Raw genomic sequence first — 23,538 nt, forward strand, 5'->3', positions numbered from 1 at the left:
GGTCGCTTATCTTACTCACACAGCTACCTCATTGCGCCTCTTTTTTTCTTTGCGTCATGTGCTGTTTGGGGAGTGTTTTTTGGAAGGGCCATCCTGCGTGACACTGCAGTGCCACTCCTAGATGGGCCAGGTGTTTGTGTCGGCCACAAGGGTCGCTTATCTTACTCACACAGCTACCTCATTGCGCCTCTTTTTTTCTTTGCGTCATGTGCTGTTTGGGGAGTGTTTTTTGGAAGGGCCATCCTGCGTGACACTGCAGTGCCACTCCTAGATGGGCCAGGTGTTTGTGTCGGCCACTAGGGTCGCTTATCTTACTCACACAGCTACCTCATTGCGCCTCTTTTTTTCTTTGCGTCATGTGCTGTTTGGGGAGGGTTTTTTGGAAGGGCCATCCTGCGTGACACTGCAGTGCCACTCCTAGATGGGCCAGGTGTTTGTGTCGGCCACTAGGGTCGCTTATCTTACTCACACAGCTACCTCATTGCGCCTCTTTTTTTCTTTGCGTCATGTGCTGTTTGGGGAGTGTTTTTTGGAAGGGCCATCCTGCGTGACACTGCAGTGCCACTCCTAGATGGGCCAGGTGTTTGTGTCGGCCACTAGGGTCGCTTATCTTACTCACACAGCTACCTCATTGCACCTCTTTTTTTCTTTGCGTCATGTGCTGTTTGGGGAGTGTTTTTTGGAAGGGCCATCCTGCGTGACACTGCAGTGCCACTCCTAGATGGGCCAGGTGTTTGTGTCGGCCACTAGGGTCGCTTATCTTACTCACACAGCTACCTCATTCTGCCTCTTTTTTTCTTTGCGTCATGTGCTGTTTGGGGAGTGTTTTTTGGAAGGGCCATCCTGCGTGACACTGCAGTGCCACTCCTAGATGGGCCAGGTGTTTGTGTCGGCCACTAGGGTCGCTTAGCTTAGTCATCCAGCGACCTCGGTGCAAATTTTAGGACTAAAAATAATATTGTGAGGTGTGAGGTATTCAGAATAGACTGAAAATGAGTGGAAATTATGGTTTTTGAGGTTAATAATACTTTGGGGTCAAAATGACCCCCAAATTCTATGATTTAAGCTGTTTTTTAGTGTTTTTTGAAAAAAACACCCGAATCCAAAACACACCCGAATCCGACAAAAAAAATTCGGTGAGGTTTTGCCAAAACGCGGTCGAACCCAAAACACGGCCACAGAACCGAACCCAAAACCAAAACACAAAACCCGAAAAATTTCAAGTGCACATCTCTAGTTTTGGGTTGGTTTTGCCAAAACCACCCTTTCGTGTTTTGGTTTTGGATCTGGATGATTTTTGAAAAAAACATAAAAACAGCTAAAATCACAGAATTTGGGGGTGATTTTGATCCTACGGTATTATTAACCTCAATAACATTAATTTCCACTCATTTCCAGTCTATTCTAAACACCTCACAATATTGTTTTTAGGCCAAAAGGTCGCGCCGAGGTGGCTGTATGACTAAGCTAAGCGACACAAGTGTGCGGCACAAACACCTGGCCCATCTAGGAGTAGCACTGCAGTGGCAGACAGGATGGCACTTAAAAAAACTAGGCCCCAAACAGCACATGATGCAAAAAAGAAAAAGAGGTGCAATGAGGTAGCTGTATGACTAAGCTAAGCGACACAAGTGTGCAGCACAAACACCTGGCACATCTAGGAATGGCACTGCAGTTGCAGACAGGATGGCACTTAAAAAAACTAGGCCCCAAACAGCACATGATGCTAAGAAGAAAAAGAGGAGCAATGAGGTAGCTGTATGATTAAGCTAAACGACACAAGTGTGCGGCACAAACACCTGGCCCATTTAGGAGTGGCACTGCAGTGGCAGACAGAATGGCACTTAAAAAAATTAGGCCCCAAACAGCACATGATGCAAAGAAGAAAAAGAGGTGCAAGATGTAATTGTCCTTGAGCCCTCCCACCCACCCACCCTTATGTTGTATAAACAGGACATGCACATTTTAACAAACCAATCATTTCAGCGACTGAGTCTGCCACACGACTGTGGCTGAAATGACTGGTTTGTTTGGGCCCCCACCAAAAAAGAAGCAATCAATCTCTTCAGTGTGTACATCCTCTTCCTCACAGAGTATTAATTCGTCCCCACTGGAATCCACCATCACAGGTCACTGTGTACTTTCTGGGGGCAATTGCTGGTAAAGGTCTTCCTGGAGGAATTTCTAATTCATTTTGATGAACATCATCTTCTCCATATTTTGTGGAAGCACACTCAGCGCTGACCCTCCCTCCCACTTTCCCATGATGCCGTACGCACCGGTGCACGATGATGTCAGGGGCACAGCCTGACGTCATTGCGCGCGGCATTGTAGAACTAGGAGCAGCCGCATGGAGGAAGCAGGCGTGCACTGATCACGCGGGCGGCAGCACAGCAGGGCGACTTCTGCATTCCACCCACGGCAGCGGCTGCGGCAGGTCAGGCGTTGGACAAGTGGCCTCCCGAGTCCCAGCTCCAGTCCTTGTGCTGGAATTTGCCCAGATGTAGTGCACGCACAATATTGGTGGCGTTGTCCGATATAACAAATCCCCAGGAGAGTCTAATTGGGGTAAGCCATTGTGCAATGATGTCCCTCAGTTTCCGTAAGAGGTTGTTAGCAGTGTGCCTCTTACGGAAAGCGGTGATACATAGCGTAGCCTGCCTGCCTGCCTAGGAATGAGTTGGCGTTTGCGAGATGCTGCTACTGGTGCCGCTGCTTTTGTTGCTGCGGGAGGCCATGCATCTACCCAGTGGGCTGTCACAGTCATATAGTCCTTAGTCTGCCCTGTTCCACTTGTCCACATGTCTGTGGTTAAGTGGACAGTGGGTACAACTGCATTTTGTAGGACACTGAGGACACTTTTTCTGACGTCTCTGTACATTCTCGGTATCGCTTGCCTAGTGAAATGGAACCTAGATGGGATTTGATACCATGGACACAGTACCTTAAACAATTCTCTAAGTCCCACTGAACTAATGGCGGATACCGGACGTACGTCTAACACCAACATAGCTGTCATGGCCTCAGTTATCCGCTTTGCAAAAGGATGACTGCTCTCATATTTCATCTTCCTCACAAAGGACTGTTGGACAGTCAATTGCTTAGTTGAAGTAGTACAAGTGGTCTTCCCACTTCTCCTCTGGGATGACGATCAACTCCCAGCAGCAACAACAGCAGCGGCGGCAGCAACAGCAGGCGTAGCACTCAAGGATCCTCCCGAGGAATCCCGGTTAGGAGAGGACTCCTCAGTCTTGCCAGTGACATGGCCTGCAGGATTACTGACGTTCCTGACTGAGAAGGAAGTTGACTTTGAGGGAGTTGGTGGTGTGGCTTGCAGGAGCTTGGGTACAAGAGGAAGAAGGGATTTAGGTGTCAGTGGACTGCTTACGCTCTTACCCAAAGTTTCACAACTTGAGTTGGTGGTGTGGCTTGCAGGAGCTTGGGTACAAGAGGAAGAAGGGATTTAGGTGTCAGTGGACTGCTTACGCTCTTACCCAAAGTTTCACAACTTGACATTGACTTCTTATGAATGCGCTGCAGATGACGTATAAGGGAGGATGTTCCTAGCTGGTTAACGTCCTTACCCATACTTATTACAGATTGACAGAGGCAACACACCGCTTGACACCTGTTGTCCGGATTTGTGGAGAAATAATTCCAGACCGAAGAGGTGGCTTTTTTGGTAGTTTGCCCAGGCATCACAATGGGCTTCTTCATCCCACGGACAACAGGTGTCTCCCCCGGTGCCTCATTTAAACAAACCACATCACCATCAGAATCCTCATCGTCAACTTCCTCCTCAGCGCCAGCAAAACCCATATCCTCATCCTGGTGTACTTCAACAGTGACATCTTCAATTTGAATATCAGAAACTGGACTGTGGGTGCTACTTCCATCATTTGCAGAGGGCGTGCAAATGGTGGAAGGAGCCACCTCTTCCCGTCCAGTGTTCGGAAGGTCAGACATCGCAACCACCGACACACTTGGACTCTCCTTGGGGATTTGTGATACCATCTTAGAACACACAGTTCTTTGCTGTGCTTTTTCCAGCTTAACTCTTATTATTTTTCTAGCGGGAGGATGAGAGCTTCCATCGTCATGTGAAGCTGAACCACTAGTCACGAACATAGGCCAGGGCCTTAGCCATCCCTTGCCACTCCATGTCGTAAATGGCATATTGGCAAGTTTATGTTTCTCCTCAGACCATTTCAATTTCTTTTTTTTTGGTATTTTAACTGAACTTTGGCTTTTTGCATTTTACATGCCCTCTTCTATCACATTGGGAATCGGCCTTGGCAGATGGCATTTCATCGTCTATGTCATAACTAGTGGCAGCAGCTTCAGCACTAGGAGGAAGTGGTTCTTGATCTTTCCCTATTTTATCGTCCAAATTTTTGTTCTCCATTATTTTTCTTGAGTTATATAACAATATGCGGTGCAGGAGGGCGTACCTCTACACCACAAACCCAAACCGCAAACCCTGCGGGAATTATTTGGATTAAATATTAATAACCCCTTTATTTGGAGTAAATAATATACAGCACAGGACAGCACCACTGAATTTATATGGCAACACCACTTGACTGGACTTATTTGGAATTATATGGATTTATATGGAATTATACGACAGGATCACTGGAATTATATGGCAGGATCCTTGCAATTATACGGCAGGGTCACTGGAATTATAAGGCAGGATCACTGGATTTATATGCCAGTACCACTGGAATTTACATGGCAGGATTACTGTAATTATACTTCAGGATCACTGCAATTACTGTATACGGCAGGATCAATGGACATATACGGCAGTATTAATGGACATATACGGCAGTATCAATGGAAATATATGGCAGGATCACTGGACATATACGGCAGTATCACTGGACTGGACTTATATGCCAGTACCACTGTAAATATACGGCAGGATCACTGGACTTATACGCCAGTACCACTGGAATTATACGGCAGGATCACTGGAATTATACGGCAGTATCACTGGACTTATATGGCAGGATCACTGTAATTATACGGCAGGATCACTGGAATTATACGGCAGGATCATTGGATTTATACGCCAGTACCACTGGAATTATACGGCAGGATCACTGAAATTACACGGCAGGATCACTGGACTTATTCGGCAGGAACACTGGATTTATACAGCAGTACTGATGGACATATACGGCAGTATCAATGGACATATACAACAGGATCACTGGAATTATATGGCAGGATCACTGGATTTATACGGCAGTACCGCTGGACATATACGGCAGTACCGCTGGACATATACGGCAGTATCAATGGACATATACGGCAGTATCACTGGACTGGTCTTATACGCCAGTACCACTGTAATTATACGGCAGGATCACTGGACTTATACGCCAGTACCACTGGAATTATACGGCAGGATCACTGGAATTATATGGCAGGATCACTGGAATTATACGGCAGGATCACTGGATTTATACAGCAGGATCACTGCAATTATACGACAGGATCACTGGATTTATACGGCAGTACCGCTGGACATATACGGCAGTACCGCTGAACATATACGGCAGTATCACTGGACATATACGGCAGTATCAATGGACATATACGGCAGTATCACTGGACTGGACATATACGCCAGTACCACTGTAATTATACGGCAGGATCACTGGACTTATACGCCAGTACCACTGGAATTATACAGCAAGATCACTGGAATTATATGGCAGGATCACTGGAATTATATGGCAGGATCACTGGACTTATATAGCAGTATCACTGCAATTATACGACAGAATCACTGGATTTATACGGCAGTACCGCTGGACATATACGGCAGTACCGCTGAACATATACGGCAGTATCACTGGACATATACGGCAGTATCACTAGACTGGACATATACGCCAGTACCACTGTAATTATACGGCAGGATCACTGGACTTATACGCCAGTACAACTGGAATTATATGGCAGGACCACTGGATTTATACGGCTGTACCGCTGGACATATACGGCAGTATCAATGGACATATACTGCAGGATCACTGGAAAAATATGGCAGGATCACTGGACATATACGGCAGTACCACTGGACATATACAACAGCACAGGGACACCACCACTGGACTGATGCAGGACAACACAGTACCACTGCAATGGACTGGATTTATACAGCAGCACTGGACAGATGGCAGCAGAGGACACCACCACTGTGACTGGACTGATGCAGCACAACACAGCACCACTGGACTGGACTTATACAGCAGCACTGGACATATGGCAGCAGAGGACACCACCACTGTGACTGGACTGATGCAGCACAATACACCACCACTGGACTGATGCAGCACAACACAGCACCACTGGACTGGACTTATACAGCAGCACTGGACATATGGCAGCAGAGGACACCACCACTGTGACTGGACTGATGCAGCACAAGACACCACCACTGGACTGATGCAGCACAAGACAGTAACACTGTAAGGGACTTATACAGCAGCACTGAACATATGGCAGCAGAGGACACCACCACTGTGACTGGACTGATGCAGCACAAGACACGGACACTGAGGACGGAGACACGTCCTCTCTGTACACTCTCCAATGCCTGAGTGAAAATGGCGGTGAAGCGCGGCTGTTTATATGGAATCCAAACCCCCCGCGAGAATCCGACAGCGGGATGATGACATTTTGCCTCGTTCTGGTTTCCGAGTCAGGCGGGAAAACCCGAGTCTGACTCGGATCCAGGCTCGGGTGGTGAAGTCCGGTAGGGTTCGGTTCTCTGAAAACCGAATCTGCTCATCTCTAGTTTTTACATATTACGAACATTACACTTTATCCCTCTACAGTCCAAAAATTTCCTGTGTTTAAAATGCCTGTCAAAGTAGGTGCGGTCACAGATTATTGGAATTTACTTTTTCCCTTACAGAGCCAAACATGTTCCTGTTTTGTAGAAGATTGCTTTTGCTGAAATAGATACCCCACTACGTTCTCTTATATGCTGATGTATGTCCTCATTTTCTCATGTCTCATCACATTTTGTTTCTTGCTTTCTTTTTTCTAATTATTTGTTTTCTTGCTCCTTTATGTGTTTGTTTGATGTTATTAATACACTTTCATGCTAATTGGTTCTGCTTTCTATAATGCTGACTGTATAACACTAAAGGCCAGCGAACTGCTCAGCACACATCTCTCCCCGCTCAGCACAGCGCGATGTGTGCTGAGTGTGCGGGAGGGGGGGGGGGGGAGTGGAGGGGGGGGGGGGCGCTCATTTCACCCAGCGAGTGAAATGAGCGACGTGCTAGATTGAGCCTGCATGCCGGCCAATCTAGCACCAGCGATAGCGCCACGTGGGGCTGCGCATAGCTATTGTTGTGGGGGGTACACACGGACAGATCATGCATAAAATCTAAGCAATCTAGTCAGATTGCTTAAATTATCGCTCCGGGATAACGGATAATGATTTGGTATTAGGATGTTCTTTCAAGTTAGAAATTCTTATTAGGATAATCTTCAAGTTAGAATTTCTTAATGTGTTGCATTGTAGACCTGTGAAAGCACGCAATGTGCAAGAGCTAAATTCGCTAAGGGGCCATTATTGCGCACTTTGCAAGTCACCGCATGTTGGCTGCAATTGTAACCCATAGACCACAGAATTTACTATCGTACAATTAGAAGACTGAAGACTCATATCGCATGTGATATGCTGCAGTTTGTTAACATCTAAGCCAGTGTTTCCCAACCTCGGTCCTCAAGGCACACTAAAAGTCAGTGTTTTAGTGATATCCATACTTGGGCACAGGTGGTTAAAGCAAAATAACCGAGGTACTAATTAAGTCACCTGTGCACAAGTATGGCTATCCTAAAAACCTGAACTGTCAATTTGCCTTGAGGACCGTGGGCCTAATTCAGACCTGATCGTAGCAGCAACTTTGTTAGCAGATGGGCAAAACGATGGCCCTCATTCCGATTTGATCGCTCGCTAGCTGCTTTTAGCAGCATTGCAAACGCTAGGCCGCCACCCTCTGGGAGTGTATCTTAGCTTAGCAGAATTGCGTCGCACAGCCCTGTGTAAATTGCATAGTTTTGTGTGAAAGTACTTAGCGCATGCGCCCTGCGGCCCATACGCATGCGCAGAATTGCCGGTTTTTAGCCTGATCGCAATTCTGCTAAAAATGGCAGTGAGTGATCTACTCGGAATGACCACCCATGTGCGCTGCAGGAGGGGCAGATATAACATGTGCAGAGAGAGTTAGATTTGGGTGGGTTATATTGTTTCTGTGCAGGGTAAATAATGGCTGCTTTATTTTTACACTGCAATTTAGTTTACAGTTTGAACACACCACACCCAAATCTAACTCTCTCTGCACATGTTACATCTGCCCCACCTGCACTGCACATGTTTTAGTCCATTAAAAGGAAAGTTATGATAGACTTACCATGGTTAACTCTCTTAATGCAAGGTACTCTGGGTTCCACAGGGAATACATCGGGTGTAGAGTGGATCTTGATCCAGAGGCACCAACAGGCTAAAGCTTTAGCCTGTCCCAGGATGCATTGGGGCCTCCTCTGTAACCCCGCCTCCAGGCACTGTGAGCTCAGTTTCTTTAACCAGTCCAATGTAGGAGCAGGTAAGAGAGAAAGCAGATGTTAGTCACATAGAACCACATTCTCACGACAGGAGAAGGGACCAGCGGCTAATACATACAAACCCATAGAAGCTAGGTGCGTCAGGGTGGGCGCCCTGTGGAGCGAAGTGTACCTCGCAGAAAGAGAGTTAACCATGGTAAGTCTAACATAACTCTTCTTTTCTGCAGCAGGGTTCACTGTGTTCCACAGGGAAAACATCAGGTGATGTCCTGAAGCAGTTCCTCAAGGGAGGGGACGTGCCTTAGCGGGTATGAGAACCCGGCGTCCAAAGGAAACATCCTGAGAGGCAGAAGTATCAAAGGCATAGAACCTAATGAACATGTTCACTGAGGACCACATAGCCGCCTTGCACAATTGTTCTGCGGACGAGCCACTGCGGGCCGTCCAAGAAGGTCCAACAGACCGAGTAGAATGGGCATTAATAGCATCAGGAACTGGGAGTCCAGCCTGCACATAAGCTTGTGCAATCACCATTCTAATCCATCTGGCCAAGGTTTGCTTATTCGCAGGCCATCCACGTTTGTGGAAACCAATCATTACAAAAAGGGTGTCTGACCTTCTGATAGAGGTAGTCCTCTCCACATAAATACGGAGAACCCTTACCACATCCAAAGACCATTCTTTGGGGGACAAGTCAGAAGAGATAAAGGCATGAACCACAATCTCTTGGTTATGGTGAAAAGATGACACCACGTTAGGTAAGTAACCTGGACGAGTTCTCAGATCTGCCTGGTCACGATGGAATATTAGAAAGGGTGGACGACAGGACAAAGTGCCTAAGTCCGACACTCCTCTAGCAGAGGCAATAGCCAGCAGAAACAGGACCTTGGCTGTGAGCCATTTAAGGTCCACTGACTCAAGAGGTTCAAATGGAGACTCTTGCAGGGCATTCAGGACAACAGACAGATCCCATGGAGCCACAGGAGGAACATAGGGAGGCTGAATCCGTAACACACCCTGAGTGAATGTATGAACGTCAGGTATAGACGCAATTTTTCTCTGAAACCGCACCAACAAGGCAGATATGTGAACCTTGAGGAAGGCCAGAAGAAGGCCTAAGTCCAGGCATTGTTTCATTTGGGCCTTTTTTGTCCCTGGAGTATTATTAACCTCAATAACATTAATTTCCAGTCATTTCCATTCAATTTTGACCACCTCACAGCTCACAATATTGTTTTCACCAATATTGGCCAAAGACTGGCAAGCTAAATTGCGGTATACAGTGTGGGTTGTATACAATGCCGGTCAGATACAGTGTGGGTTAGATACTGGGGGTCATTCCGACCCATTCGCACGCAGCGGTTCTTCGCTCAGGTGCGAACGGGTCAGAAATGCGCATGTGTGGTGGACGCATTGGCACGCGCGTCGTTGCCTGGTGACGATCGTCGCCGGGCAACGACGCCGCCAACGAGAAATGTGATTGCAGCGGCGAACGCAAGAAGACGGACAGGCGGGAGGCGTTCCGGGGTGGATACTCACCATTTTACAGGTTCCAGGTGTGGTGAGTTTAACGCAGGCGGATCCAGGCGTTTGGAGGGCGGATGTCTGACGTCAGGACCGGGACCTTCATCGCTGGATCCGTCGCACTGGGTGAGTAACTGCAGCCCTAGTCTTGTTTTGCTTGAAACTTTTTTAGCATAGCAGGGCTGCACAAGCGTTCGCAGCCCTGCTATGCTAAAATACATTCCCCCATAGGCGGCGTCAGGTTGATCGCACAAGCAGCAAAAAGTTGCTACATGCAATCAACTCGGAATGACCCCCACAGTGCGATATACAGAGTGGGTTGGATACAGTGCTGGTTGGATACTGTTGGATACAGTGCAGGTCAGTGGACGAAGTGGGCCGGTATGCGGCAGGATGGCCCGGAAGCCTTTTTTATTATTAAAGAGTGTGCAGCAGGAGGCGAGGGACGTGGCCAGCCTGCTGCACATGCTGCTCCCGTCCCTGCCCAGCAGCTGTGTAGAGCGCCGGCTATGTGAGGCTCTAGGCTCACAGCCACCCGCTGCTCACAGCCGCCTGCCGCTGACCAACGTTCAATGCCGCATGCTGCACCGCCACTGAAAGCTGCCCGCCGCAGGCCAAAACTGGTGGTGGTCAGAGGTACATCAACGCCGCAGCAACAAAGGACAGCTTAGTACCGCCGCATTCCCCGCAGACCATGGGCTCCTCCGCCGACAACGACCAAAGCTCCTTCCGCACCTCCACTGCTCAGCTCAGGTAATGTTCCCCTGCTTCCCTCTGTCCCTGCTGTCACTCTCCCTGTCACTGCTGTCACTCTCTCAGTCCCAGCTGTCACTCTCTCTGTCCCTGCTGTCACTCTCTCTTCCTGTCCCTGAATTGTGGATCATACCGTGTGCTATAATGTGAATTTCGGCTCATACCATGTGCTGTAGTGTGAATTTCAGCTCATACCGTGTGCTGTAATGTGAATTTCGGCTCATATCATGTGCTGTAGTGTGATTTTCGGCTCATACCGTGTGCTGTGATTTGAATTTCGCCTCATACCGCGTGCTGTAATGCGAATTTTGGCTCATACCGTGTGCTGTAATGCGAATTTCAGCTCATACCGTGTGCTGTAATGTGAATTTCAGCTCATACCATGTGCTGTAATGTGAATTTCAGCTCATACCATGTGGTATAAGGTGAAAGGGGCAACAGTTCTAGATAGTATAAGAGGTCCTACTACACTGAAGAACATGCCCCCTTTGGGTGGCCATGCCCCCTTTTGAGTGGACACGCCCCCTTTTCCAGAGAGCACGCGCATAATTGCAACCTTCATTTTTCCATACCACCACTTAAAAAATTCCACTTCAACCACTAGTGCAGGTCGTATACAGTGCGGAATATATTACTGGTTGGATACAGTGTGGGATACTGTGTGGGTCGGATACAGTGTGGGTTGGATACTGTGTAGGTCAGATACAGTGCTGGATACATTGCTAGTCGGATACAGAGCAAGTTGGATATAATGTGGGATACAATTTGGGTCGGATACAATGCAGGATACAGTGCAGGGCAGATAAACCAATAGTGCACTTACTGTGACGGAGATGCTGGTGATGTCCTCAGTGCGGGAGTGTCGGAAGTTCAGGGGTGCCAGGGGTATCCTTACTGTAGAGGTGTCGGAAGTGCTGGCAATGTCCTCAATGTGGGGTTGCCAGCGGTGTCAGTACTGCTGGGGTGCTGGCAGTGTCGGCAGTGACGGTGGTGTCCTCAGTGCAGAGTTGCTGTCAGTGTCGGTACTGCTGGCTGTGTCAGCAGTGCGGGGGTGCCAGGGGTATCCTTACTGCAGGGGTGTCAGCAGTGCTAGCAGTGTCCTTAGTGTGGTGTTGCCAGCGGTGTCGGTACTGCTGAGGTGCTGGTGGTGACAAAAATGCGGGAGTGCTGACGGTGTCCTCCGTACTGGGGTGTGTCAGCAGTGTGGGGTGCCGGTTGAGTCAGCAGTGGGGGGTGCCGATTGTGTCGGCAGTGCATGTGTGCCGGCGGTGTCCTCAGTGCAGGAGTGACGACAGTGTTGGCAATGCAGGAGTGCCGGTGGTGTCTTCACTGCTGGGGTGTGTCAGCAGTGTGGGGATGCTGGATGAGTCAGCAGTTCGGGGGTGCTGGTTGCGTCGGCAGTGCGGGCGCGGTATCACAGCAGTGCAGGTGGCCTTCTTCACTCATTAAAGTCTATGGGGAAATGCTGATTGGCTGAGAGCCGTGACAGATGGCTCTCTCAGCCAATCAGTGGACATCCCCATACAATTTTGAAATTGGTGCCCGAGGCGAACACACAAGACCTGACAGCGGGCCGGGCTCGAGGCACCCGGGGCAGATCCGAGCCCTGGGCTCGACTGCCCAGATAGGGGATGTTCGGAGAGGTTTGGATTTCCCCAAATCCGAACCGCTCATCTCTACTGTAAAGCAGCAGTGATTTGACGCTGTGCACATTCACAGACGACAAAGGGACTGGGGGCATGCCAGCAGCTCACAGAGCGCTGGGCATGCCCCCACAATGATGAAAATGGGAGGCGTGGCAGGCCGTTGTGGCATTCCCACAAAGCCAATGCTACTTGACACATTTTAAAAGATCCACAGTTGTTCTGGAAAACATGAACTGTTAGGGGTCCTTGAGGATGGAGTTTGGCCATCCCTGTTATTTACCGTAAGAGGAAAACAAACACATACTGTACTGTATATTCACACACCAATAACAATGACCAATCATACATTGAAAACAGATTTCTATTGTAAGCAGAAGTTTCTATTGAGAAAAATTCTTATTATTCTGTTATCTGTTTTGAAGGTAACAACTGACAACATATAAAACTAATTAGAATAGAATACCTTATTTTAATTGAAAATATACATATAAGATAATAAAATGCTCTTGCGGAATATTGAAAAGAATGGGAGGAAAGAAAGAGGGTGAATAACTGAATAGAAAAGCTCAATGCCCCCTTTCCCCATAATACAGTGTTTGCTAGACTGATCGTTGGGTGAAAGATTCACTGTTAAATGTACTATCTCATATGTGACCCTTAAGGCCCATACACACTAGACGAGAAAAATAAGATTTTACTTACCGATAAATCTATTTCTCGTAGTCCGTAGTGGATGCTGGGGACTCCGTCAGGACCATGGGGATTAGCGGCTCCGCAGGAGACAGGGTGTGCCCTGTCTCCTGCGGAGCCGCTAATCCCCAGGGTCCTGACGGAGTCCCCAGCATCCACTAGGACGTTAGAGAAAATAAGATTTTACTTACCGATAAATCTATTTCTCGTAGTCCGTAGTGGATGCTGGGGACTCCGTCAGGACCCTGGGGATTAGCGGCTCCGCAGGAGACAGGGCACACCCTGTCTCCTGCGGAGCCGCTAATCCCCATGGTCCTGACGGAGTCCCCAGCATCCACTAGGACGTTAGAGAAATAAAAGATATCGCTCACAAGGGCCATTCTGAGCGAGATCTTTTACAATCTCGTCTAGTGTGTTCACTCAATGTCGTTAATGATGCGCGCTCCCGCGAATCGTTAACGACCCCCTCCCTCGTCTGAACATGTACAGACGTGGGAGGTCCTCGTTAACGGCAGCCATGCTGCGGCATGGACGTCGCTCCCCCCACCGTCGCTCCCTTCCCTGCTGGCATCGGCAAGTGTGTATGCACATGCCGATGCCGGCGCCCCACCGGGTCCCCGCCGCTGCCAATATCGGCGTCAGTGTGGGCTCGTTTAGTGTGTGTTGTCCTTTACATGACCTATAAGGAACATCTCTTGTCTTCTATTTAAAAGTGGTTGAGTAGAGAATCTAAAGTATAGAATTTAAGTATGAATCAAATTCACAAATTCAGTCAATTCAAATCTCTATCTCATGTTAATTGCACCTTTACTTATAGATAACATAACACACATTTATTAAAAAGAAATCAAAGAGATGTTATATTATTGTAACTTTGAGATTTTAGTATGTAGCAATTCAAATGTAAGCACATTCTTCAGAGAGTGCAGTGACGCTGGGGTAAATGTATGAAGCAGTGATAAGAGTGCAGAAGTGAGCCAGTGGAGAAGTTGCCTATGGCAACCAATCAGCATTGACGTAACATTTATAATTTGCATACCATAAACTTATACAGAGCAGCTGATTGGTTGCCATGGGCAACTTCTCCACTGGCTCACTTCTCCACTCTTATCACTGCTTCATACATTTACCCCCATATTACATATCCCGATATCTATTACGTTATGTGGTCCCCGGGGTGGTGAGATGTAATGGATGCGTTGAGTACAAGTACCAGGTTCTTGGTCAGATTCTCCCCTGAGATACTCTCTTGCTGGCAGCATAGCTTGCAGGAGTATAACACTTTGGGGCCCATTTATAATTTTATATTTTCGTCTCTATCCCCGAAAACACCCAAACACTCTGATTCTTCCATTGCCGGCCACAGGTTTCTATGGGGTGCTGCCCGATTTACCAATATCCAGAATGTGATGCATTCCCGATATTGGTCACCGCAGGCGCAGCTACCACCATCTGAAGATGGCAGTAGTCCATTGTAGCCTATGGGCTATAGATCGCATTAGTAACCAGCAGAGGGTTCCCCAGGAACCCCTAGGAAGTAACCTCTGTGCTTGTTCGCCTTTCGGAGCCCTTGTCCCTGCATATGCGGGATGATACATCCCACCAACAGGATCGGATATTATTATTATTATTATTACATTTTATTTATAGGGCGCCACAAGTGTTTCGCAGCGCCGTACAATGGACAGTACAGGGAGACAAAACTTAGCATAACAGTAAATAAATAACAAAAATGGAGTGCAGGTAACAAAGAGCAACACAATTCTCAAAACATAATACAGCTTAGATGTAAGTAGCGAAGGAGTAATCATTGTACTACTTGGGGCTGGCGGCCATAGATAGAGATGAGCCTTTACCAGCAGGAGAGAAAGCAGGTAAAGATGGTCGCTGAGTGAAATGTGTCAAGAAGAGGGTTTAGACAAGAGGAAAGAGGGCCCTGCTCTGAAGAGCTAACAATCTAGTGGGGAGGGGCAACAGACAGATGACATGAGGTGCAAGCAGGTAAGCCTGATGGTGGTATGCGAGCAAAGCAGAGATGTCCAAGGCATGGAGCAGGGGGATGGAGGAGCAGCCTAAGGACTAGGTTATGCATTGGAGGGGTACGCTTTGATGAATAGGTGGGTTTTCAATGCCCGTTTGAAGCTTTGCAAGGTCGGGGAGAGTCTAATGGAGCGGGGGAGCGCATTTCAATGAAGGGGTGCAGCACGGGCAAAATCCTGAACTCGTGCATGGGAAGCAGTGACCAAGGCAGAGGAGAGGCGACGGTCATCAGCCGACCGTAGTGGGCGGGAGGGAGTATGAAGGGAGAGGAGGTTGGAGATGTAGGGAGCAGTGGAATTAGAGATGGCCTTGTATGTGAGGGTGAGGAGTTTGAAGAGGATTCTGTAGGGGAATGGGAGCCAGTGTAGATTTTGTTGAAGGGGAGTGGCAGAAGTGGTGCGGCGGGAGAGGAAGATGAGCCTAGCTGCAGAGTTAAGGACAGATTGGAGGGGAGCGATGTGGGAGCAAGTGAGGCCAGTGAGGAGCACATTGCAGTAGTCAAGTCGTGAGATGACCAGTGAGTGGATGATTAGTTTAGTTGCACTCTGGGAGAGAAATGGCCTGATGCGAGCAATGTTGCGTAGCTGGAACCGACAAGATTGCGCCAGAGCTTGGATGTAGGGTGCAAAGGAGAGGGAGGAGTCAAGAGTGACGCCCAGGCAGTGGAGTTGGGGAACGGGGGAGATGATAGTGTTGTCAACAGTGATAGAGATGTTTGTAGGGGGTGTTGCTCTGGCTGGGGGAAAGATAATCCTAGCAGTAAGATCCTGCCCACATCGCATGCAATTTGTGATCTATGATAAATGCCCCCCTTTGTGTGTGATTAGCAGACAGTGTATATAACAGCAGCTGGAATATTCTCACCTAAATGTTCTGCTCCTCAGGGTTAGACTCTTCCTCCAAATGCAGTGGCAGTGCTGAACTCTGAACCCTGTTTCTTGTCTCTCAGCTCTGCTTCCCACTGACACCCCAGTGGCTTTGCTGGAAGTCACTGTAAAGGTTTCTACTCTGACTCCTGTATTAATCTTGTAGTGTCTTCACTCGGCCCTGATATCTCCACCTCACAAGATGGCCGCCAGAGCTGTTCTCACACTTTCCTCAGACCAACTGCCACCTTCCAACTGCCTTTTATCTTCTAACAGTTCTTGCCAGCCTACATGCTGACCAATCACAGGGCTCCTCTCTGTTTGTGCATGTGTAGAAAAGTACAATGTTTAGTGGCAGCTATAATATCTCCATTATAGGGTGTATTACATTAGTAGTAGCGTATGTTTACATAGTAAGATTAGCTATCATTTAGCTAACAAGATGTTACTGTAATTTGGAAATTCTTGTGCTGAGCTCTGGAGAGAGATAAAGTACCAACCAGCTCATAACTGTCATTTTGGAAACACAGCTTATAACATGGCAGTTAGGAGCTGATTGGCTGGTACTTCTCTCTGTGCAAGGCTTAATGCACAGACCCCTCTATTATGTAGCAATTCAAAGATACCCACACTTGTCAATGTACAGCACTATATATCCTGACTTAAGGTGCATACACACTTGCCGAGAAAATCAGCGACATCACTCATTTTCACCCTCCCTGAGTGACGTCGCTCACTTTCTCAGCAAGTGTGTATGCCGCCGCCGACCAGTGATGCGCGTCCCCGCGGGTCGTTAACAACCCTCGCTATCAGACGTGCTGGCAGTTCAATTTGGACTGTCATCCGGGAGCTGCCTGCACGGCCCGGCCGCTGTGTGACATCACTGAGCAATATGAATGTCATTTCGCTCAGTGTGTATGCCCGGCCACCAACCGCTCCAGCCTGGGAGTGAAATCACTAGGCGACGTCACCCACAGAGCACGTCGCCTAGTGTGTACACAGGAGGCACTCGATATACCGGCTGCCAGGATCCCTGCGCTCAGCATACCGGCACCGGGATCCCGACTGCCAGTATACTGACAACTATTCTCCCTCATGGGGTGTCCACGACACCAATGGATGGTTAATAAATAGCATGGTGAGCGCAGCGAGCCCGCAAGGGGCTCCTTTGCGCTCGCCCCGCTGCCGGTATTCCGGCAGACGGGATCCTGGCGCCAGGATCTCGCCCGCCGGCTACTCGTAGTACACCCAGTGTACACACCTTTACTGTGTTAATTAACTGTATATGTTACATCTGACCACACGCTTTGTGCACCCCACTTCTTCCACATGTTATAAGGATGTGAGAAAATAAACCTTTTTTCGAAACGACTTTACCTTACATATAATTTCTTCTTGTAGCCTTCAGGGGGTGGAGGATCCTATTATGTGGTGGAGATGGTCCTGGAACAGGAAGATATAATATAGTTGCATCTTACCCAGGTGCACTTCTATGCCTACTGTCAGTGTAGATTTCCACAGAATAATGTCAGATGAAGGTTCCAGTCACCGGGCCTGGTGCAGAGGTGCATGCAAATCATACTCGCCTACTTTTGAAAAAGCATTTCAGGGAGATTGTGAAAGTAACACCTATCAGCGCTGATGTATACTTCTACAGCACCAACCTGTTAGTATTGTATGATATGTAGAACTGATCCTTAACTGCTATTCAGAAATAACTGTGGCATAACGTTTATAAGGGGTTCTGCTGTCTGGTGTGCTGTGTAATGTGAATAATGAGCACTACTGTGTGGTCAGGTGTAACGTGTATAAGGAGCTCTAGTGTAATGTGAATTGGTACTATTCTGTATCCACGTCCTTAACCCATAAAGTCACTGCTCTTTATTTTTCGAATGGGGGGGGCACCAATTCACTTTGTGGCACAGGGCACCAAAATGTCTAGTTACGACTCTGTTGGACGTACACAAGAAAGACTGCAACAAGGGCACTCTTACCTCTCTGTTTGTTAATATCCATTTTCGTTTTAACACTCTGGCCCAGATTTATCAAGCCTTGGAGAGTGATAAATAGCACGGTGATAAAGAACCAGCCAACCTGCTCCTGTCATTTTTCAAACACAGCCGGTAACATGACAGTTGGGAGCTGATTGGCTGGTACTTTATCACCGAGCTATTTATCACTCTGCAAGGCTTGATAAATCTGGGCCAGTTTCTACACGGTCAGGTCACATTATTATGATCACCTCCTATATCTGACGTCGGCAGCACGTAGGTCATAAAGTACGTCACGCGTCATGTGCTGGCTTGGTGGGTATATAAGGTGTGCCATAGGTCGTCTGCACACATATAACTTGTTGCTGTCATGGATAAAAGGGGTGATTTATCCGAGTTGCAAAAAGGGATGATTATCAGCTTTCGGGCCAACGGTGGCAGTATTTCTGAAACAGAGCAGTTTGTGAACTGTTCTCGTGCTGCTGTGGTGAAGGTGTATCGTGACAGAACAAATGGCACCATTGCGAGTAACTGTTGTGGAATCTGTGTATCACCACATGCCATTGATGTGAGAGGTGAATGTCAGCTACGAAGGTGCGTGAGGGGCGACTGATACGCTACAGTGGAACAGCTCACCATCAAAATTAACCTGGGGGCTAGGAGACGTGTGTCTAAAACGCCAGTTCAGCGAACCCTGCTGTGTATGGGTCTCCGAAGCAAATAGATAGTCACTGCACCTAGCTGGTGCTCATAGTAATGTGAATCGACCATGTAATTGTAATGCACTAAGGAATCTGCTGATGCTGTATAAATAAACCTGAGTAAATAAATACAGTCAATATATTCTACATAATCAAATATAACTTATAAACTAAGTGGAATATTTATCACAGCTTGCAGAGAGATAAAGTGGAGAGATAAAGGGGTCTATTTACTAAGCCATGGAGAGAAATAAAGTACCAACCAATCAGCTCCTGACATTTTTCAAACACAGCCTGTAACATGGCAGTTAGGAGCTGATTGGCTGGTACATCATCTCTCTGCACTTTATCTCTCTCCAAGGCTTAGTAAATAGAAGCCAAAGTACCAGCCACTCAGCTCCCAACAGTCATATTACAGGCCGTGTTTGGAAAATGACAGGAGATGAATGGTTGGTACTCTCCACTTTATCTCTCTCCAAGCTTGGATACATCTCCCCCTAGGTTTCTAACTATGAATGATAATCTGTGAAATGTGAAACCAGAAGTGAAAATTTTAAAACAAACACCCTCCCCAGTTCCCATTCACATTAGTTACACCAAAGAAAAAGAGAGAACACTGCAGGGCTGCCAAGAGAAATCCTGGGCCCCGGTACAACAACTTCCCAGGACTCCTTCCCGGAGTGGGTGTGGCCACAGTATGTATATTTATCTATTTCTATATATATATAGGTAAATATATATATATATATATTTATATCTATAAAGAAATATATATATCGATAGATAGATAGATAGATAGATAGATAGATAGATAGATAGATAGATAGATAGATAGATAGATAGATAGAAAACATTAACACTAATGGTAATGTATGGGTGCATGTATTATAGAATATTAATATAGAATTTATAAGACACAGCGCTGTGTCTGTCACTCACAGTTCTCAGCTCACAGTGTCGCAGCCTAACAGACTAGCTCCCGATGAGGTGACTAGCCCTGCTGCTGATTCTTACAACTGATCCGAGTTGAGCCACTTCTTAAACCCATGGGCCATGCCCAGCCAGCTGAATGCCTGCCCACCTCCCATTCCCTGCCCACCTACTGGAGCTTGCTGATTCTGAAGAGTCCATCTGGAGCTGGCTGCAGAGATTGACTCGCGAGGTGATGACATCATCTCGCGAGATCCTAGCAGCAGGTGCGACGGCTGGAAGTGGCTGTGAGGGACGTCCACAACAAGGGATAAACAGCCAGGTGACACACTCATACATCCCCCCACCCGGCAGTCTGACCCGCCGCTTGCACACCCGCCCGCCCGCCCACTGATTTATAATAAAGGAAAAAAATTATCCCACCAAAAAAATAGCTACTGGTGTGCTCTGGCCAGGGCCACCTGGCATGCCCGTGCCCAGGTAATCTGTACCCCCCCCCTTCCCTCTCTCGACACCACTGCACCCATGGGGTTGGAGAACCTGGCTGGGTAGCAGTTTCCTAAAGGAAATGTTTAAATGATCATCAGATTTACAGATTTCATGATCAAATCTGTGTATCAGTCACAAATTGAATTTTGAAAGATTCATTCAACTCTATCACTGGCATAATAAAAGCCAAAAATGATGTAGTTTGAGTTCAGTCCAACGCTTATTTATAAACACTCCATATATTTCACTAATATGATCTATATCACAGTTCACAACGGTATCCAGATGATAGATGGACAGTGTCTAGTTAGACAGTCAATATATAGACATCATATAATAGACAGACATTAGGTCGACAGGGTCAAAAGGTCGACTTGAAAATGGACGACATAGAAAAGGTGGACACAGGTTTTTTTTTTAAGTTTTACATGTTTTTGGATTTTTTCATGCCTTTTCTATCCATGTCAGCATAGAGTTGGTTATAAACCTTGTGGCGAGCGTGGCGAGTGCAGCAAGCCCAATGTGTGGTGAGGGGAAGCCTTTCTACAATTGGGGGTCCCAGATGGCAAAACTATCCACACACACCACAAAAATGCAAAAAATAAATGGTGTCTACCTTTTTTTATGTCGACCATTTTCATGTCGGCCTTTTGACCCTGTCTACCTTTTGTACTGTCTACTTTTTTCATGTCTACATTTTGACCCTGTCGACTGTCTAACATGTGGTGTCTATCTATTGATTGTCTAACTAGACACTGTCCATCTATTATACCACACCCGTTCACAACGTGCAATATTGGAGAATTCTTCTTCTCACGATTCATCCAATGCTCTGTGTAATCCTCGAAGGAAGGAGTAGAGGCATGCACAGAGAGTAGGATTTCATTCTTGCTTATACATTAGAATCTTACATCCAGTATGTAATAAATCCAGCCCAGAATAACACCACCACGATGTTCCTCCTGGATCCAATCAATGGCTAATAGTAGCAAGAAACTCCCAAAATGATAGAAGTTTTATTCCCAGGAATGGTAAACATAAATAAAAGCACAGCACATCTGGCACCACAGGAGTGCATACAGCTAGCACTGTATCAAATGTTCCATCACTGGCATATTTGCACCTAGCCGGGCATTCCCATTAACATATTAGGGGAAGATGTAGTAAGCTTTGGAGAGTAATAATGTGGAGGGAGATAAAGTATCACTGTACCACCCTTTGGGGCAGATGTACTACGCATTGAAGAGTGATGAAGGGGTCTATTTACTAAGCCTTGGACAGAGATAAAGTGGATGGAGATAAAGTACCAGCCAATCAGCTCCTAACTGTCATTGTTCAAACACAGCCTGTAACATGACAATTAGGAGCTGATTGGCTGGTACTTTATCTCCATCCACTTTATCTCCATATAAGGCTTGGTAAAAAGACCCCAAAGTGGTGACAGATAAACTACCGACCACTCAGCTTCTGTCATTTTTCAAACACAGCCTGCAACATGGCAGTTACATAGAATTTGACGGCAGGTAAGAACCACTTGGGCCCATCTAGTCGGCCCAAGTACATGAACACACAAAGCTTAATTTTTGTTGGGAGCTAATTAAACTACAAGGATGTTTTTGGATTGTGGTAGGTAACCCACATGAGTATGGGGAGAATATACAAACTCCACACAGGCGCATGGTAGGAATCAAACCCATGACCTCAGTGCTGGGAAGCAGTAATGCTAACCATTACACTATCCATAGTGCCCAACAGCTAGGAGCTGATTGGTTGGTAGTTTATCTCCATGTTATCACTCTCTAAGGATTAGTACATCTCCCTTATTATCTTTAAGGCCATAAAATGGCATATTTGATCTTAATAGGGATTATCTTTCATATTGCAATAAGGTTGTGTTTTCAAACAGAGGCTGCCCTTTCTTGGCACAGTCATCAGGCCCTGGGTGACTTGGTACTGAGACCCCGTAGTCTAGTGATGATGATATACAGATTTGCAACTTAAGGGTATATTCAATAAGAGTCGGGTCCATTCCGACATGCAGTTGTCGGAATGGACCCGACAACCCCTATTCAAAGAGCGGCCAAATACGACTGTCGGATTTGGCCGTTCCCTGTGTCCAGCGGCTGCCGGGTACGCTGACAGCAGCGGCAGGGGAGAGCAGTGTGCGGCGGCCGGCGGGGGAGCAGTGTGAGGCGGCCGGTGGGAGAGCAGTGTGAGGCGGCCGGCGGGAGAGCAGTGTGAGGCGGCCGGCGGGGGAGCTTCCGGCGGCGGGTGGAGCTGGCAGCGGGAGTGATCTGTGCGGCGGAGGAGGCACTGCAGGTACTATCATCCCTGTAGCCCGCCGCACCGCTCCCCGTCTCCTCACCTCAATCCGACTTGTTTTCAAGTCGGATTGAGTTTGTCGGAAAGGGGGCCAAAACTTGTCGGATTTGGCCCCGTTTCCGACAGCAGCAGGTGGATCAGCGGGTATTCCGCTAATCCACCTGCTTTCCGACAGCATTCCGACAAGTCGGGTTGCCCGGCTTGTCGGAAAAAATGTGCCTCTATTGAATAGGTCGGAACCCCTTCCGACCTATTCCAGTCGGAAACTGCCGTCTTTCCGACAAGACGGCAGTTTCCGACTCTTATTGAATACAGCCCTTAGTGGTTTGGGAGTTTGCCTGGTTTGTAAATGGCACATTTTCTTTTGTTTTATACAAATGTATTATAAGCATGTTTGATTATAGATTTCCAGTCATTTGTTCCATATAAATGGGAATTGCTGCTACTGTAGGTCTCAGTTCTGCCGGCCAGTCTGCGTGGCCATAGGGTTACTAATAGTAGAAGGCCGATTATAGACCAATGTGCGTCCGATGACTGAGTACGAATACAAATACAGGCGGCTGCCACATTTGCATATTTTTGCACAGTCAATGCGTACAGATTTACAGCTGCGAAGGCCTTTATGAATCAGGCCCACAGAACATGGGAAAATAGATAAAATGACAGAATTAGTTTTCCCAAGTTTAAAAAAAAAAATTCAGCAAACCTTCTTTCCCATGATTGAAGCCCTATTCACTGGGCTGGGATAACAAACAATAATGGTTGTTATTTGGTCATACTCTCCTCCCAATCCTCAGGGACGCCTTCTAATTGTGTTGAAGTGAAACGAGGGCTAGTATTGCTTTGAACCCTAAGCATTATTTGCTCCCAGGGAGATGTGCAATACATCAGGCTCTGGCCAGGCCTACAGACAGAATAGTATGTCATTCCTCAGGCACAGTCTTTCTCAGCTCCGTGACACAACTGAGAATTTTCTTACCAAATGTGTCAG

The 23,538-nt window shown here is 47.3% G+C and overlaps 1 long non-coding RNA gene across 2 annotated transcripts in view; it reads right to left on the reverse strand.

Moving 5' to 3' along the window:
* Nucleotides 1-16,420, reverse strand: part of LOC134996107 (uncharacterized) — a 117,295-nt gene extending 100,875 nt beyond the window's left edge. For both annotated transcript variants that reach the window (XR_010198916.1, XR_010198865.1), the window contains exon 1: nucleotides 16,113-16,420. This is a non-coding gene — a long non-coding RNA (uncharacterized LOC134996107). The remainder of the gene's footprint in view (nucleotides 1-16,112) is intronic.
* Between the last annotated feature and the right edge of the window lie 7,118 nt (nucleotides 16,421-23,538).

Source organism: Pseudophryne corroboree, chromosome 1, assembly GCF_028390025.1.
Source record: "Pseudophryne corroboree isolate aPseCor3 chromosome 1, aPseCor3.hap2, whole genome shotgun sequence".
NCBI lineage: Eukaryota > Metazoa > Chordata > Amphibia > Anura > Myobatrachidae > Pseudophryne > Pseudophryne corroboree.